Source organism: Berghia stephanieae, chromosome 1, assembly GCF_034508935.2.
Source record: "Berghia stephanieae isolate SIO BIC M18660-M18661 chromosome 1, UCSD_Bste_1.3, whole genome shotgun sequence".
NCBI lineage: Eukaryota > Metazoa > Mollusca > Gastropoda > Nudibranchia > Aeolidiidae > Berghia > Berghia stephanieae.
Window position 1 is genome coordinate 9,379,092 of NC_088360.1, and position 18,954 is coordinate 9,398,045.

At 36.6% G+C, this 18,954-nt stretch overlaps 1 protein-coding gene across 1 annotated transcript in view; it reads left to right on the forward strand.

Annotated features, from left to right (window-relative positions):
• Positions 1-1,140: 1,140 nt before the first annotated feature.
• The window catches only part of LOC144967498 (patched domain-containing protein 3-like), a 65,040-nt gene continuing 47,226 nt past the window's right edge, over positions 1,141-18,954 (forward strand). Inside the window, exon 1 of the mRNA XM_078904852.1 lies at positions 1,141-1,425. The gene's annotated coding sequence lies outside the window, so the exon portion shown is untranslated. The remainder of the gene's footprint in view (positions 1,426-18,954) is intronic.

Below are 18,954 nucleotides of genomic sequence, written 5' to 3' on the forward strand. Positions count from 1 at the left end.
CCCCCCCCCCTCTCTCTCTCTCTCTCTATCTATCTATCTATCTATCTATCTATCTATCTATCTATTTATTTATCTGTCTATCTCTCTCTCGCTCTCTCTCTCTCTCTCTCTCTCTCTCTCTCTGTGTGTGTGTGTGTGTGTGTGTGTGTGTGTCTCGCTTCGTCCATACCTCTCTTTGTATTATTAGTTAAGTAATACCAAGAGAAGGTAAACAAAGGGTAACAAGCACTTTTCATTGCGGTTTAGTAAGTGACAACATAGACACATAATCTATAATCAAAGTCAAATAAAATACGGCTTGATACGAAAATCATTTTATCAATGGAAATACTATGATCATATAATCAGTTATACACACAAACATGTATATATATATATATATATATATATATATATATATATATATATATATATATATTTACCACGATGTTGGAGTCAGTCTACATTGATGTTTCAGGCCTTTCAGCCATCGTCGGGACTGTATGTTACATGAGTTTGGTTTGTTGTGTGTTGTTGCTTGTTCTAGTAAGAACAAGCAACAACACACAACAAATCAAACTCATGTAACACACAGTCCTCTTGCTAACACGATTACTCTTTTTTCGTTAATTCCTACGTCCGAATCAGTTGAGTATCGAGTATTATTGTCAATTTATTCCAAACTGCCTAATAAGCGAGCTCACTAATAACCGATTTTCTAAAGTTATGTTGGGTTCCCTCTACCCTGGGCCCTCCGAAAACCTTGCTAAGCCGCGGTCATGCATGGATGAACAAGACTGGAAAAGCGACATCCAACGGGAAAATGGCCATCAAAATAGGAATGTTGTTTTTCTTTTCAGCAGACTGTGCCATCTTTTGGAGGGGATATTGTGATGGTTAACATTATACATCTCTTCGGTTATTCCTCTAATGGCCAAGCACATTGACAGGTGGAGTGAAAACGCCTGGTTATCCCACGTTTACTGGTATAAAATAACTACCCAATACCCAAACTGCTAGTAAAGGGCTGGATCAACCAATAAAATAGCTCGGTTTGTGAGAAATGTGTAGCACGTGACACGTGTTTCATCGATCTTTGTTTTCGTACCGTTCCCCGCTCGCACGCTCAGCTTGCGACGATTGAGTTCGGGTCACACCTTTAGGTGGGGGTGGAGGATCAAGATCGCTGGGTTTTTTGTTTTTTTGTCCTTGTGGATAAAACTAATATTTGGCTAGTTGTGAGCAATTCGCGTGTTATGGTGAGTGTGTATAATACTATTATATTCGCAGTGGCCACAGTTTGGACGTTATATTTATGAGACTATTGGACAATCATCAAGTGATCTGTACTTGATTATCTTTCTAATTGTACTATTTCATGTTTATAATTGGAGATTTTCTTAATTGGACTCACGGGTATCAGTTATCACTCGAGTGCGAAAAACGGTGAGTTCTATAAGATGAAGTAAATAGATACAGGTTATGGGAGGGTCGTATTTGTTTGTTCCTTTGTTTTATCATTATATCATTAATATCTACGAGATTAATGTAATGCTTTTAAAGATTCATTATATTATATTTCATCTTTATTGCGCCTGTCACTGTCCCAAATAAGTTCATTGCCATAATGCTCCCTCGTTCAACGATACAAATTCCCGTTTTAACGTCATTCGTTTTACAGGTCACGATCATGTGTCCTAGATGCGATTAAAAAACGAAATTAATTTTAAATATAACGATAACAATCAAGATACTTAGTTGTAATTTTATAAAAAACATTATGTATTTTGTTTAGCACCCCACCACCTAATAGTTTTAGTTTTTAGATAACAATAATAATGTATTCTGAGAATATTAATAATAATAATAATAATAATAATAATAATAATAATAATAATAATAATAATAATAATAATAATAATAATAACAATAATAATAATAATAATAATAATAATAATAATAATAATAATAATAGTAATAATAATAATAATAATAATAATAATACAGTAATAATAATAATAATAATAATAATAATAATAATAATAATAATAATAATAATAATAATAATAATAATAATAATAACATTCTTTATAATGTAATAATAATATAGAATATAGTAATAATATTAATAATGATAATAAAACTAATGATAATGATGATGAGGACGATGATAATAATAATAATGATGATGATGATGATGATGATGATGATGATGATGATGATGATGATGATGATGATGATGATGATGATGATGATGATGATGAAGATGATGATATAGTTTATTTCTTCATTATGTAGTTTATTCTTATCGCCCATTTGCATCATGAAAAAATGAAGTTTAATCTCATTATGATATCTATCATTTTTGTCAGCATTATGACAGAAATATTATAAATAGATATGCATCGTTCGAAATTATTCTACTAAAATCATTCTGATCAACAACCTGTATCAACATAATGGAGCGAGCCCTGGAACTTATTAACACGTAAATATTGCAGTATTTTTTTTCAATGTACGTATAAAGATATTATATTAATATAAAAATATAGTTATGTGTCTTTACAAACTATTTACCCATGTGTTTTACCATGGCAAAGCATTTGATTGAAGCGATATACACGTTTATTTTTATGTTTATCAAAATTACCTTGTCTTGTTTGATACTACTATGTCATGTCTCCTTATATTTATATTATTTTTTTTTCAACTGAAATGGACTTCCATTGCTTCACAGCAGTTTTATTATATTACTCGAATCTTTTAGCCAATACGGACTTACAAGGCAATGTAAGTTGCAATGTCTAATAAATATTAATATCTAATTTAAGATAGGTTCCATTTTTAGAAGTGGTGTGATTTTTCTAATTTCAAAAACAATTTGCAGAGTCAGTTCTCGTTCACGACTCTCTTGCCGGGGCCATCAATTGTTTCCCATCAATTTCGATTTCCAAGTGATGGCAGACTTTATGCTTCATCAGGCCATAGAATCTTTAGTGAGCGTTGGGGGAGGGAGGGGTTCGGGAGATATCCACCGATAAATACAAGGTGGAGGGAGCCCCGCCCCCCCCCCCCCCCCCCCCCGATAATAATACTTTAAAAATCCCCTCTTAAGGCGTGCTGTGAAACTACGGAAGTATTTCCCTCCAATGCGTTTGTCGGCAATGCTTTTGAAGGATCTTTACAGTACCAAGGCTATGAAATAAACTTACTTTAGTCTCTACCAAGATTTTGTCATAAAATTTTGATTCGCAACTAACAAAAAAAAAAAAATAAAATCCCGTAAGCTAAAGCTGTAAAATTTCTCTATGGTGACACAAAATGCTACAATGTTGATAAGAGGGAAGAATATGGAGGTTATTCCTTCATTAGTTTTTGCGAAAAATTTGCCACTAGATTATTATATTTTTTGATGCCATAATGACGACATCGAATGATTAAAAGCCGCCTAATGTAGGGAATTATTTATTTTTTTTAGAAAAGACCCAAACTGCTCCTTAAAGTTGTAAATCAAGATTTCATTTTCTTTCCTTTTTACTTGAGATGAAATCAATTAAATCTGTCGCAAGCGCCGTAAAACCCCAAAAACAAAAACAAAAACAAAAGCAATCAATTTGCGTCATTTTACTCATTCCGGCAAACAATCAGAGTGAGAATTAGTCTTATCACAAAACATACCAAATTCTTTTCACTATCCTTGTATCTCTAAAGCTAACACGTTGTACCAGGGTCGTGATGATCGCATTATCCAAACGCTACTTCATCAATTTAACATTAGAATTAGAGAATTCTTCCCTGGCCATCGCATCGATACGATGTCGTATGTATGGATATTGATTTGACTGGTCTAACTGATCTGCCCGTGTTGTTATTGTGATCGATGGTCTACAACTGTCGCAGGAAATGAACGGACCTCTTTCTCACAAAACGCAATAGGGAACAAAAGTGTGATTCCAAAAACGTGTTCCTATCTCATTGGAATTGTAAAACAACTCTTCCGGCGGACTGAATACATACCTTGTGTAAATGATCGTCTGGTTCCAGAGGTGTGGCATCTTATCTTCTAGTCTATCTACATGCTGGTCGTCAATAAAAATGTTCCATCCTCAATCTTTTACGTCCCGTTATCCTTGAAATCTGCCTTTGCATCCTGCTACTAAAATAGTTATGCTACCTCATGATTCAATACGTAACCTATTATTCATTATCAGTCCTCCAAAGGACTGGTTACATGCACACTACCACGGATTTTGAAACCGGAAAAGCAGAAGGTGTGACGTCACGACTTTTCTTCCCTATTTTATCTACAGCCATGTAGCATAGCAATAGTAAAATGAAATAGAAGCCTCAGTTTGATTTCCGAATACCGATGAATGGGATGTTTCGGGTTTCCCCTTAGTCTGTCAACAAAACACGACGAATGAGACATTTTAAAAAACGGGATATTAGAGAACAATATTGATAAGACATTCGACTTAACAACGCCATACTCTCTTCTCCCCTTTTTTATATGAAATAATTAAAATTTCAAAATGTATGGCTAAAAGCGTCACCTGAGACCAACAAAATGAAATGTCATGTTATTTAAAAATCCACATTAATCCTTCCATCAAAATAATCCTAGGGACATTCAACTATAGTCATTATTCCCTGGCCACGAACCTATTTTATGTGTGTTATTTATTATTATAAAAGAAAAGAAACCTGCCTTGCTTGGTTCGGTTCCGTATCATTTATTTTCAATAGTAAGAGGAGGTGACCAATAAATTATAACTGGTTGATCTAACTATGAAAGAAACATACCGTACGCAATCTTTGAGTTTGGTAGGGTTTATTAGTCACTCTGTATTGCTGTACTCTCGAAAAATAAAACTTGAGCATTGTCGCCGTCCAGTATTCTTCAATATCACCTACACAAATATATATATATATATATGAGTGTTGGTAGGTACTCGTAGGTACGAAAGTGCTCGATAATGATGGTTAGAGCTAAATATATATATATATATATATATATATATATATATATATATATATATATATATATATATATATATATATATATATATGAGTCACATTTATCTTTCTCTCCATTTTATTATCATTTTTATTATTATTATTATTATTATTATTATTATTATTATTATTATTATTATTATTATTATTATTATTATTATTGTTATTATTATTATTATATTATTATTATTATTATTATTATTATTATATTATTATTATTATTATTATTATGATTATTATTATTATTATTATTATTATTATTATTATTATTTTATTATTATTATTATTATTATTATTATTATTATTATTATTATAATAATTATTATTATTATTATTATTATTATTATTATTATTATTATTATTATAATTATTATAAAACTTTGTGAGCCACACCCTCAGGAATGAATAGGTGAGAGCAAGTAAATTTTAATTCCAAAAAATCAGAGCTATTAAATGTTAATTGTTGTCAGATATAACCGGTTAATTTCCGGAATCTGAAATAAACATGCTTTAAATATTTGCCAGAAAACCCGTCTTTATAACTAAATATCGGTCAATTTAAATGACAATATCTTGACAAGAACTCTCAAACCTGTGACTTCGCAAAATCACAGGTTTGAGAGTTTTGCCAAGATGAAGGTCATTTAAATCGATCGATATTTGAAGGACGAGTTGTCTTGCCAAAATTTTTAATACTTGTTTTTTTTTCCAGAGTACCCTTTTCAACTGTGCGTTCGCTCAGATCGAGACTCAAACTATAGATAGTATGCGCTTGGTTAAGAAACTCATAACATTGCCATCCGGAAGTATAACGAACCAACACACAAAACTATGTGTAATCTTAAACATTTATAGTCTAGTTATAATAGTTTAGTGAGAATCACTCACAAACGCGGATGGCAAAATAGGCTACAATAACAAAGGCTTGAGTGACGTCATCTTTGTTCTATCTATATATCTACCGGTCCGAAGACGAGTGTTATACTGTCATACCATAAGACCACATAGCCGAACAAGAATGTTCAAAACAATTTTAATAGATATCTCTTTGAAAAAAAGATCACGGTTAATAAAATAGTTTTAATGATAAAAATGAAGTTATGATCAAGCCCTGTGTATTTTTATAATCAGGTCTGATAATCCAAATTGTTTTGGGCTCATTGTTGTAATGGAAATACTCTCAAACCAACACAAAATATCGTCCGTCGATCAAGCCTTATTACATAATGGTTATGTTTATAAATCCAACTTGTTAAATTAAATAATTTAACCAGTTAACTGCCATACTCTCGAAAAAAAAACATGTTTTTAAATATTTGGCCAGGAAACTCGTCCTTCAAATATCGATCGATTTTAAATGAACTTCATCTTGGCAAAAACTCTTAAACCTGGGACCTCGCGAGGTCGGGAGGTTCGAGATGCTTAAAACTGAATTGGAAGTTGAAGTTAGCAATACTATGAAAGTTCAGTTCAGCCTTTCTCACTTTCAGGACCATGTTTATGTATTCTTCGATAGCTCATCGGGTAGACCACTCGCTTCACATACAAAGGGGCCGAGATAAATCCCTTAGTCGAAATTGTTTTCTGGTTCCCTCTGTCCACCCAGCAGTGATTGGGTAGCTAGATCTAGCTAAGTACTTTGCAATAGACTAGCGATCTATCCAAAGGGTAGCTAGTAATAATTGTTATTGTGCGTTTCACTCCCTATAAATCGGGATAAACTCTCGCTCCAAGGGCCTAATGGCTCTGAAGGACAGACTTATTTATCCTTTTCTTACAACATATTGAGCTCATCAAAATACCAACTTTTCCACAACTATAAATTCAATTTTCAGGAACAAAATTATCCCAACATATGTATTACTGTTTTGAGAGTAAAGGTCATACTATATGTGACCTACTGCCTCAAAACAATGTTATGTGGAAGTGGCTTCAATGCTGAATAGAATGCGGATATGTGGTCTAGTGGTATGACACTCGCTTTCGGATCGGAAGGTCCTGGGTTCGAGCCTCGCGCTCGGCGCATAGTTGAGTCCTTGGAAAAGGCTCTTTACTCACATTCTCTCACCGTGCTCAGGTGTAAAATGAGTACCTGGCCGTTAACAGCGTTGACTTTGTCCGAAAAATTGTAATATCGCCAAACAGGCGTCATGTTCCGTCCTACATGTTAAATGTTGCTGTTGACCAGGGACCCCTTGTAAAGCGCTTTGAGCACATTTCAGTGGATATTGCCCTATATAAAGCTCAATTTTTTAATTTTTTTTTTAAGCTCAATGTATGGCCCAAAATATGGAACTAAAATAATTTATATGAGTTATTGAGAAAAGTAAATATCGGTACTAAAAGTGATTGAATTAGAAATATTTATTCGACTTCCATATTACTCCTCATTTACAACCAATCATAACAGCAATAGTTGAAAACCTCATCCCACCCTTCGTACTTCTTGTTTTTTTCATTCTTGTAGTCGAGATCAAATTTCACCGTGCTTTTGCCTCAAAATAAATTGTCATTCGACACGGGTTTTTAGAATAACACAATTATCACGCACATTGAAGACTTGAAACAAAACGCTCCGTTAACAAACACAAAAAAAAACCTCCAAAAACTGGAATCACTATCTATTCTTCCCTTTTGGCATCGAGAACCAGGACCTTCCGATCGGAAAGCGAGTGTCATACCACAAGACCATATCGCCGCACAATTGGTTTCAGATTACAAAAAAAAATTGCCTGATTGTGTCCTTAATCGTGGAAAATCGACTAAGGTCACCTTGAGAGAAGTAATCAATAGGCTACAACGATATAATCACCGATGAATTCGATACTGGCAAAAGCTAGAATTGACATCAGGGTGTGCACGGAAACTAGTCAAACCATTTGAAGGGTTTTCATGGTTTTTCAAGTTTTTAATTGAAATGAAATATTATTGAATTCATGTTTTGAATAAGTTAATTGATTGTCAAAGTGAGCGGATAAGGGACGTATACGAAGAAGGAATAGATTGAAAGATAGATAGTAGATAGATAGATAGATAGATCGAGAGAGAGAGAGAGAGAGAGAGAGAGAGAGAGAGAGAGATAGATAAAAGAAAAGAGTCATATGTACTATATTATAGGTATACGTTTTCAATAGTCTTTTTATAAGTCAAACCATCGATCCGTGTAAAAACCACGGCCTATTAATCCCCATTTACAGCCAGTCATTACACGAATAGTTGAAAACATCATCCTACCCACCATTCGTACTTCTCATTCTTATAGTCGAGATCAAATTTCACCGTGCTTTTGCCTCAAAATAAATTGTCATTCTACACCGGTTTTTAGAAAAAAAAAAAAACAACAAATTATAAGGCACATTGAAGCTTGAAATAAAACACTCTGTTAACAAACACGAAAAGAAAAAAAAAAAGAAAAAAACTTGAATCACTATCGATTCTTCCTAAAACGTGACTTCTCCGATTAAATGCAAGATAGTAAGTATCATTCCAATGCTGAAAGAAACTCATCGCAAATGGCACAATGTTTCAAATGAATAATTATGAATGAAATACCTTGTTTACCTTCATAATAGTAAATGGTAAGGAAGTTGAGATAGCAATCATTGTCCATTCGTCATAATTCTGGATTATTATTTCCAACGCTTTATTTGGATTTATTTCTATGGATAGATTTGCTTCTTGTTTGTTTTATTCACGCACGATATTTTATGCGTTGTTAAATATATCCAGCTCAATTTGGCACTCCTTAGTAACATAGCGAACGCTTATAGATAGTATGCAGATGACGTCACTCGGGCCTTTGTTATTGTTTTTGCCATCCGCGTTTGTGAGTTGTTCTCACTAAACTGTATTAACCAGACTATAAACGTTCATGGTTACACAGAGTTTGTGTGTTGGTCCGTTATACTTCCGGATGGCAATGTTGTGAACTCCTTGGCCAAGCGCATTCTATCTATATTTTTGTTTCATTCCAAGATTTTTATACACAAAAGACCTGTTGATTACATGTCTGCCCGTCGATCTGGTATTTTAGTAATGTACTTATGGTTTCATTATTTACTATTTTTGTTGTTTGCTTAAGAGGGGTTTTGAACATGAAACATTCCGTTTTGTTTTTAATTTTTTTTTGTGTTTTTTTTTTTGAAAATATTTTTTGAATGTGTTATATTCATTTTTGTTTATTACTTTTTACAGTCCAAAGTTTTTAGTAGCTAGAGTATCACAGATAACAATCTAGAAACACTCTTTTCAATGTATTTCATTAATTGGTGTTAGGTTTTTCCTTTAGAATTGAGGCTTCGGCGGCCTAGTGACACGGTGTCTCGTCTTGTAATTGTAACAATATCTAGCGATGTTGACTGTGGAGATCGACAATACAAAAAGAAAAGAAAAAGCCAAATGAACAAACGGTATTGTATGAAAAGAAAATTTGGTTTTACATGAATTGTTGGGGCGGGGGAAGTAAAGCATATTGAAGCGTATCGACCATAGTCCTTCGTGGATATTAGTAGGCCTATGTTGCCGAGTTTATCCCGGTTTCTATAGCGTGAAATATACATTAGGAAAGTACTTTCCGCCAGGTCTAACAGACCCAACTGTCCAATCAGTACTCGTTGGACAGAGGGGGGTGATGGTCAGAAAAACAATCTAGAAATCAACCGGGATGGATCTCAGTTCACTTTGCGTGTGAATCGAGTGTTCTATAAAGTCAGCCATTGGAACCCCGTATCGATCACAGTTTTCAAATTCGCAATATAAATGTTCATATAAGGCTGGCTCGATTTGTCTTTATAATTTACTTGTGTTGTTATTTTGTTGTTTATCGATGGTGGACAAGGGCGGATGTGTTTCGTCTTATCACAAGTTCATGTAAATTTGAGAGAATCTACTGATCTAATTGTTGATTTTAATCCAAAAAATTTTAACTCTAGAGTGCTGTTCTCGGGAAAAGTATTTCATCGAATACTGACTTACCTGACTTATTGCCTTCTGTCACCTCATCAACAGACTGGGACGCCTCGGTAGTTTCTCTAATTCTATAGATGATATGAAGTTGACGTCACCCAGGTCTTTGTTATTGCTTTTTGCCATCCGCGTTTATGAGTTTTTCTCACTAAACTGTATTAACCAGACGATAAACGTTCAAGATTGCACATAGTTTTGTGTGTTGGTCCGATATACTTCCGGATGGCAAAGCTGTGAGCTTCTTAGCCAAGCGCATACTATCTATTGACGCTCTCTCTCTCTCTCCATTGATTTCGATCTTTCTTCTCCGAAGGACTGTATGTCTGCAATATGTTGTTGTTTTTTTCTCCAGACTTTACCCTTGATGGCTCTGGAGGCGCATTATATCTTTTATTACTGTGCGAATGTTCGTTGTTGGTCTGTCTTGATATTCGTATTGACCTGATTGTAAATGGTGATCATAGTTATGATCATATCAGGGAGTTTTGACCTGAACTTTTCTTTTTTTCACATGGTGTAAAGCATGATGTCTCGGCTTTGTTTACTGGAATATTGTTGTCTCATTTATGTGAATAAGCATTGTCTTTATCAACCTCCGATATTTAGTTGATAATGGCGGTCATCAATTACACATTATCATCAACCCACAAGAGAACGATAGCTTGACTATAGACAGAATGAAGATGACGTCACTCAAGTTTTTGTTATTGTTTTTTGCTATCCATGTTTATGAGTAATTCTCACTAAACTGTATTAACCAGACTATAAATTAAATAGAATCAACTCAACGTCACTCAGGTCTTTGTTAATGTTATTTTCCATCCATGTTTATGAGTAATTCTCACTAAACTGTATTAACCAGACTATAAAAGTTCATGGTTACACATAGATTTGTGTGTTGGTCCGTTATACTTCCGGATGGCAATGTTTTGAGTTTCTTAGCCAAGTGCACACAATACAATCTATAAACGACCAAGATTACACATAGTTTTGTGTGTTGGTCCGTTAAACTTCCGAAAGGCAATGTTGTGAGTGTCTTAGTCAAGCGCATACTATCTATACATTAACGGGTATTCTAACCTAATCTGCCCCCCCCCCCCCCCCCCCCCAGATAACTCGCCTTTCAAATATTCATTTTAGATATTTAAAGGACAAGTTTTCGGCCAAAGATTTTTAAAATGTTTTTTTTTCGAGAGTAACGACAGTAATGTTAGCATTATAGATAGTTCAAAGATGACGTCACTCAGGTCTTTGTTATTGTTTTTTGCCATCCGCGTTTATGAGTAATGCTCACTGAACTGTATTAACCCGACTATAAACGTTCATGGATACACACAGTTTTGTGTGTTTGTTCGTTATACTTCCGGATGGCAATGTTATGAACTTCTTAGCCAAGCGCAAACTATCTATATCCAACAAACGGGCACTGTGAGCGGCTTGTGGTTAGTGTGTTAAACAGTGCTAGTCTTTGATTACGCTTATTACAGGGATACATTGAATATTGTGAGGTGGACTGAGCATAATGTTATGACGAAAACGTGGATTAAGCTGTGGGTATGCTCGTCTCATTACGTCCATGCGAATAAGGGTCTGTACGTTGGTGTGTGTGTGTGTGTGTGTGTGTGTGTGTGTTTGTGTATCGTTACGTGTGTGTGTTCTTGTGACGTTATTGTTAGACGCCGAAGATGTGTGTAGGAATGGGGTAGGAGGGGGTGCCATCTTCAAGTTTTGAGATGTGTGTAGGAATGGGGTAGGAGGGGGTACCATCTTCAAGTTTTGAGATGTGTGTAGGAATGGGGTAGGAGGGGGTGCCATCTTCAAGTTTTGAGATGTGTGTAGGAATGGGGTAGGAGGGGTACCATCTTCAAGTTCTGAGATATGTGTAGGAATGGGGTAGGAGGGGTACCATCTTCAAGTTCTGAGATATGTGTAGGAATGGGGTAGGAGGGGTACCATCTTCAAGTTCTGAGATATGTGTAAGAATGGGGTAGGAGGGGGTACCATCTTCAAGATCTGAGATATGTGTAAGAATGGGGTAGGAGGGGTACCATCTTCAAGTTCTGAGATATGTGTAAGAATGGGGTAGGAGGGGTACCATCTTCAAGTTCTGAGATATGTGTAGGAATGGGGTAGGAGGGGTACCACCTTCAAGTTCTGAGATATGTGTAGGAATGGGGTAGGAGGGTACCATCTTCAAGTTCTGAGATATGTGTAGGAATGGGGTAGGAGGGGGTACCATCTTCAAGATCTGAGATATGTGTAGGAATGGGGTAGGAGGGGTACCATCTTCAAGTTCTGAGATATGTGTAGGAATGGGGTAGAGGGGGTACCATCTTCAAGTTCTGAGATATGTGTAGGAATGGGGTAGGAGGGGTACCATCTTCAAGATCTGAGATATGTGTAGGAATGGGGTAGGAGGGGTACCATCTTCAAGTTCTGAGATATGTGTAGGAATGGGGTAGGAGGGGGTACCATCTTCAAGTTCTGAGATATGTGTAGGAATTGGGTAGGAGGGGTACCATCTTCAAGTTCTGAGATATGTGTAGGAATGGGGTAGGAGGGGTACCATCTTCAAGTTCTGAGATATGTGTAGGAATGGGGTAGGAGGGTACCATCTTCAAGATCTGAGATATGTGTAGGAATGGGGTAGGAGGGGTACCATCTTCAAGTTCTGAGATATGTGTAGGAATGGGGTAGGAGGGGTACCATCTTCAAGATCTGAGATATGTGTAGGAATGGGGTAGGAGGGGTACCATCTTCAAGTTCTGAGATATGTGTAGGAATGGGGTAGGAGGGGTACCATCTTCAAGATCTGAGATATGTGTAGGAATGGGGTAGGAGGGGTACCATCTTCAAGATCTGAGATATGTGTAGGAATGGGGTAGGAGGGGTACCATATTCAAGATCTGAGATATGTGTAGGAATGGGGTAGGAGGGGTACCATCTTCAAGTTCTGAGATATGTGTAGGAATGGGGTAGGATGGGTACCATATTCAAGTTCTGAGATATGTGTAGGAATGGGGTAGGAGGGGTACCATCTTCAAGTTCTGAGATATGTGTAGGAATGGGGTAGGAGGGGTACCATCTTCAAGTTCTGAGATATGTGTAGGAATGGGGTAGGAGGGGGTACCATCTTCAAGTTCTGAGATATGTGTAGGAATTGGGTAGGAGGGGTACCATCTTCAAGTTCTGAGATGTGTGTAGGAATGGGGTAGGAGGGGGTACCATATTCAAGTTCTGAGATATGTGTAGGAATGGGGTAGGAGGGGTACCATCTTCAAGTTCTGAGATATGTGTAGGAATGGGGTAGGAGGGGTACCATCTTCAAGATCTGAGATATGTGTAGGAATGGGGTAGGATGGGTACCATCTTCAAGTTCTGAGATATGTGTAGGAATGGGGTAGGAGGGGGTACCATCTTCAAGTTCTGAGATGTGTGTAGGAATGGGGTAGGAGGGGGTACCATCTTCAAGTTATGAGATGTGTGTAGGAATGGGGTAGGAGGGGTACCATCTTCAAGTTCTGAGATATGTGTAGGAATGGGGTAGGAGGGGTACCATCTTCAAGTTCTGAGATATGTGTAGGAATGGGGTAGGAGGGGTACCATCTTCAAGATCTGAGATATGTGTAGGAATGGGGTAGGAGGGGTACCATCTTCAAGTTCTGAGATATGTGTAGGAATTGGGTAGGAGGGGTACCATCTTCAAGATCTGAGATATGTGTAGGAATGGGGTAGGATGGGTACCATCTTCAAGATCTGAGATATGTGTAGGAATGGGGTAGGAGGGGTACCATCTTCAAGATCTGAGATATGTGTAGGAATGGGGTAGGAGGGGTACCATCTTCAAGATCTGAGATATGTGTAGGAATGGGGTAGGAGGGGTACCATCTTCAAGTTCTGAGATATGTGTAGGAATGGGGTAGGAGGGTACCATCTTCAAGTTCTGAGATATGTGTAGGAATGGGGTAGGAGGGGTACCATCTTCAAGATCTGAGATATGTGTAGGAATGGGGTAGGAGGGGTACCATCTTCAAGTTCTGAGATATGTGTAGGAATTGGGTAGGAGGGGTACCATCTTCAAGATCTGAGATATGTGTAGGAATGGGGTAGGATGGGTACCATCTTCAAGATCTGAGATATGTGTAGGAATGGGGTAGGAGGGGTACCATCTTCAAGATCTGAGATATGTGTAGGAATGGGGTAGGAGGGGTACCATCTTCAAGATCTGAGATATGTGTAGGAATGGGGTAGGAGGGGTACCATCTTCAAGTTCTGAGATATGTGTAGGAATGGGGTAGGAGGGGTACCATCTTCAAGTTCTGAGATATGTGTAGGAATGGGGTAGGAGGGGTACCATCTTCAAGTTCTGAGATATGTGTAGGAATGGGGTAGGAGGGGGTACCATCTTCAAGATCTGAGATATGTGTAGGAATGGGGTAGGAGGGGTACCATCTTCAAGATCTGAGATATGTGTAGGAATGGGGTAGGATGGGTACCATCTTCCATTTCCCTGATACTGATATGACTTACAAGTGTAACACGCACCTACAAAAGGCAAAATAAAATATAAAAAAAAACAAATTTTAATGAATACATCGATGTGTTGCTTTCGTCTTTCTCAACGTTTGATTCTGGAAGCAAAAATATTTTGCTGTAACTAGGCCATCCGAATCGAATATCAGATAGTATCTGTGACACCAGAACAATTAACTTGCAATCCATTGTGTTTACTAAATTAACATCCGTCTGTCGCAGTACCATAAAAGTACCATTCAACTGTGGGTTCTTTGTTGTTTTCTTTCAAATTTACAACTGGGAGGAAAATTATATAGAACACGAACGTTTTAGACTTGCATTGATAATATTATTAATTCAATATTCATACAATAACACCGTTTGTTTTTTTAGGCGGCAATGTGAGATTTTAGAAGAAAAAACAACTGGGTCTTTATATTTCGTAGAGTCAAGAGGATAAGAGCTCTCCTATTCCTATTCTTTCCAGTTGATTCAATAGACTGATGTCACGTCGCAACGGCGAGCAGCGTGGTTCTAAACAAAGATAATCGGTACTTTTTATTCTTCATACTGGCTAGAACTTTTCATATGTCATGTGATCAGAATGTATAAAAGTCAAAACATGATCATTTTTATAATGTTTTTCCTCCTCTGGATAAACTAATATGCTCGTCGGAGAAATATTTCATAAGGACGTCCGCCATTGTTCCGATAGTTTAGAGCCAGTTACTGAGCTACTATGCGTCATTAGGAGGGATGTGACGTCATGACTGTTGAAGCCTATTGTACATTTGATTATAGCCTGACACGAGGACCGAAGCCATCGTAAATATAATAATATAGCGTGACATTAGAACCGTGGCCTGATACAGACCAAAAAATGTCAAAATGCCAGACTTTTGCCACAAAAGAAAACAAATCGTGAGTTGTATTCAATAGTTCAACCAATGAAATAACTTGTTTCCATGAGCACTACTAACGACAACTCACTAGGCGGTGCAAAATCCAAATAATGACGTCAAACTGCCAGTCCTTTTGGATTTCAGTGTCAGGCTATAACATAACGATGGCGACGGTAGAGCTCAAGGAAACAAGTTATTTAATTGATTGAACTATTGAATACAACTCACGATTTGTCTTCTTTTGTGGCAAAAGACTGGCATTTTGACGTCATTTTTTGGTCAGTGTCAGGCTATCCGTTAACGGTGGCTACGGACCGTAGCCATCGTTATGTTATAGCCTGATACTGAAATCCAAAAGGACTGGCAGTTTGACGTCATTATTTGTTTTATTTGCACCGTCTAGTGCGTTTTCGTTCGTAGAGCTCATGGAAACAATCTATTTCATTGGTTGAACTATTGAATACATCTCACGATTATTATTTTACTATATTTTTTTTTTGTTGGGGGGGGGGGGGGGGGGGGGGGTCAAAGACTTATCTTTTGACGTAATTTTTTGGTCAGTGTCAGGCTACACGTTTACGAAGGCTACTGAATGAGAGAGAGAGAGAATGTGATATTTTTCATTGATAATAATTAATAAATCAAGCTTCCTGAAATGATATGATTTTAAAATATCCTAATTCTGATCATTGTTATTATAGATTCACTTGTCGGCATTTGGTGCACCTCGATGTAATACCGTTACTAGCTGGTGGGTCACAGATGTAGATGGAGATGAGCTGATCAAAGCAACGGAAAAATTAGTAGTAGATAATGAGGTTTAACCTTTAATGAGAACACGAACGGGAAATGGATCTTCCCAGAACTTTCAAAGCTACCATTATCTGAATCTATACTCATTAGTACTCACGGAGGATTAAGATTATATATCAAGTGTCATTACTCTTTCGTGTGATAGCTTAGATCACGTCACGTTCTCGGACTATATATATATATATATATATATATATATATATATATATATATATATATATATATATATATATATATATATTAAGGAGAATAAAGAATTGAAGAGATTTAACTTTAACTTCAAAGAGGGAAATGAAAAAGAGTAGAAAATTATATGTACATAGGACCCTCGCTGCTACATATTAACAGACGACCTATAGATAGAACGAAGATGACGTCACTCAGGTCTTTGTTTTTGATTTTTGCCATCCACGTTTATGAGTAATTCTCACTAAACTGTATTATCCAGACTATAAAAGTTCATGGTTACACAGTTTTGTGCGTTGGTCCGTTATACTTCCGGATGGCAATGTTATGAGCTTCTTAGCTAAGCGCATACTATCTATAAGTTAATGATGGCTACGCTACGTCCATTCCCATGATCGGATGGTCGTCGGGGGATTTGCGGAATGCAGCCTTCACAATCGGAAGCAACGCATCTCGCGGCAATGGACACTTAGATAATCACCCTATCGGACAGTCGTCATAGTGGAAACAAGGGCAATGATTGGTAAACATAGCGAACTTCACCGTTATATTATCGCCTGATACTGAAATCCAAAAGCACTGACAGTTTGAGGGTCATTATTTCGTTTTTGCACCGCCTAGTGAGTTGTCGTTAGTAGAGCTCATGGAAACGAGTTATTTCATTGGTTGAACTATTGAATACAACTCACGATTTGTTTTCTTTTGTGGCAAAAGACTGACATTTTGACGTCATTTTTGGTCAGTATCAGGCCATAACTTTACGAAGGCCACGACTTCACAGGTTTTAATATCGATGGTATGTGTCTAAGTTAAATACCCACTGTTCTATCACTTGATCAATAGAACCAACACACAGAAACCAATGTGTAAACTTAAACGGTTATAATATGATCGAGAAAATCGTGTTATAACTAGTCACCCATTTGGCGGTTTTAATACAATAATGATCAGAGACGGGTCGATTTCATTCACGTTATTCTTTATAAACAAACAACCATGCTTATCCGAGCACGTGTGTAGGTGTGTCACAACTTCCATGTTTTGATTGGTAAAAAATCTACTGGCTAATTCTGTCCATTACTTGTGGTTAACCTGCCACATTTTCCTTTGTCTTCCTCTTCTCCGTTGATGCAAGCTGTCGTGTCTGACAAGCTGTCAAAATCATGATGAGAGTTTCCTTCCTGTAACTAGTTCTAATAAGGTACTAAACTAGGCAAGTAATGCAATTACTCAAAATCGCATTTTTCCCCACAGGTTAATTACAAATTAATACGAGATTGGCACAATGGGTCGCGTATATAGTCTACTTGTATTCATTAAAATATCAGTCAACCGAATGGGCTTACGCGCATATGTTTTTTAAAAAGGTAGGATTCTTCCTCGAATCCACGGAATTCTGCGAAAATCGTTGTTCGATCCTATGAAATCATATTTCATGTTTTCAGTCCTTGAAAAAGGAAGAAGCTTTTGCATCACCTCATTTGATCAACTAATGTCACAATTCAGAGCTATAGATAGTATGCGGATGACGTCACTGAGGCCTTTGTTATTGTTTTTGCCATCCGTGTTTGTGAGTTGTTCTCACTAAACTGTATTAACCAGACTATAAAAGTTCATGGTTACACAGAGTTTGTGTGTTGGTCCGTTATACTTCCGGATGGCAATGTTGTGAACTCCTTGGCCAAGCGCATTCTACCTATATAAGTAGTCTAATATGATATTTACTCACACCTGATTTTATTGTCTTTCTATTTAGTCGTCCATTTTTTGCTCACCGAGAAATTTTCATCTTAAATGTTTACGATAGCACATTTTCCTCTAATATTAGCCTTGGGGAATCCCACCTATGATTATTCGTTGGCAAAAAAGATATATCACTCCATTCCAAATCTGTTCATTTTTCAGTGGTGGGGATTCAGGGTATTGATGTCTGTTTTGTTAAAATATTGTTTGACCCGGGGTTATGATTATTTCAAAGCGGTTTTAATAGAACTGAATGAATAGAAATGTGTACTAATTGTTCACTACTCTCTATGATAATATTGTGTGGCAAGGACAATTAGTCTCTATGTATCATCTTTTATTCATCTCTAAGTGGGCATCGCTATTAAAGATGGTCTGATTGGTTATCAATAATGATGACTATGATAATTATCATTCATTGATGATGATGATGATGATGATGATGATGATGATGATGGACATGGTGATGATGACGAAGATTATGGTGATGATGATGATGATGATGATGATGATGATGATGATGATGATGATGATGATGATCGATGATGATGATGATGATGATGATGATGATGATGATGATGATGATGATGATGATGATGATGATGATGATGATGGTGATGATGATGATGATAATAATAATAAGTTTGACATAATTGTACTTAAACATTCAAGTCTCTAAAATAATCATACAACCTAATTTAACCCATAATCTTGACAGCTCCAACAATTATGGTAATGAACCTGATCGACTGACTGGCCCCTTAACCGTGTGGTTCAATCGGTTTCTTAGCAATAACGATGAATCTTCCTTTTATGTGCGGCTATGTGGTCTAGT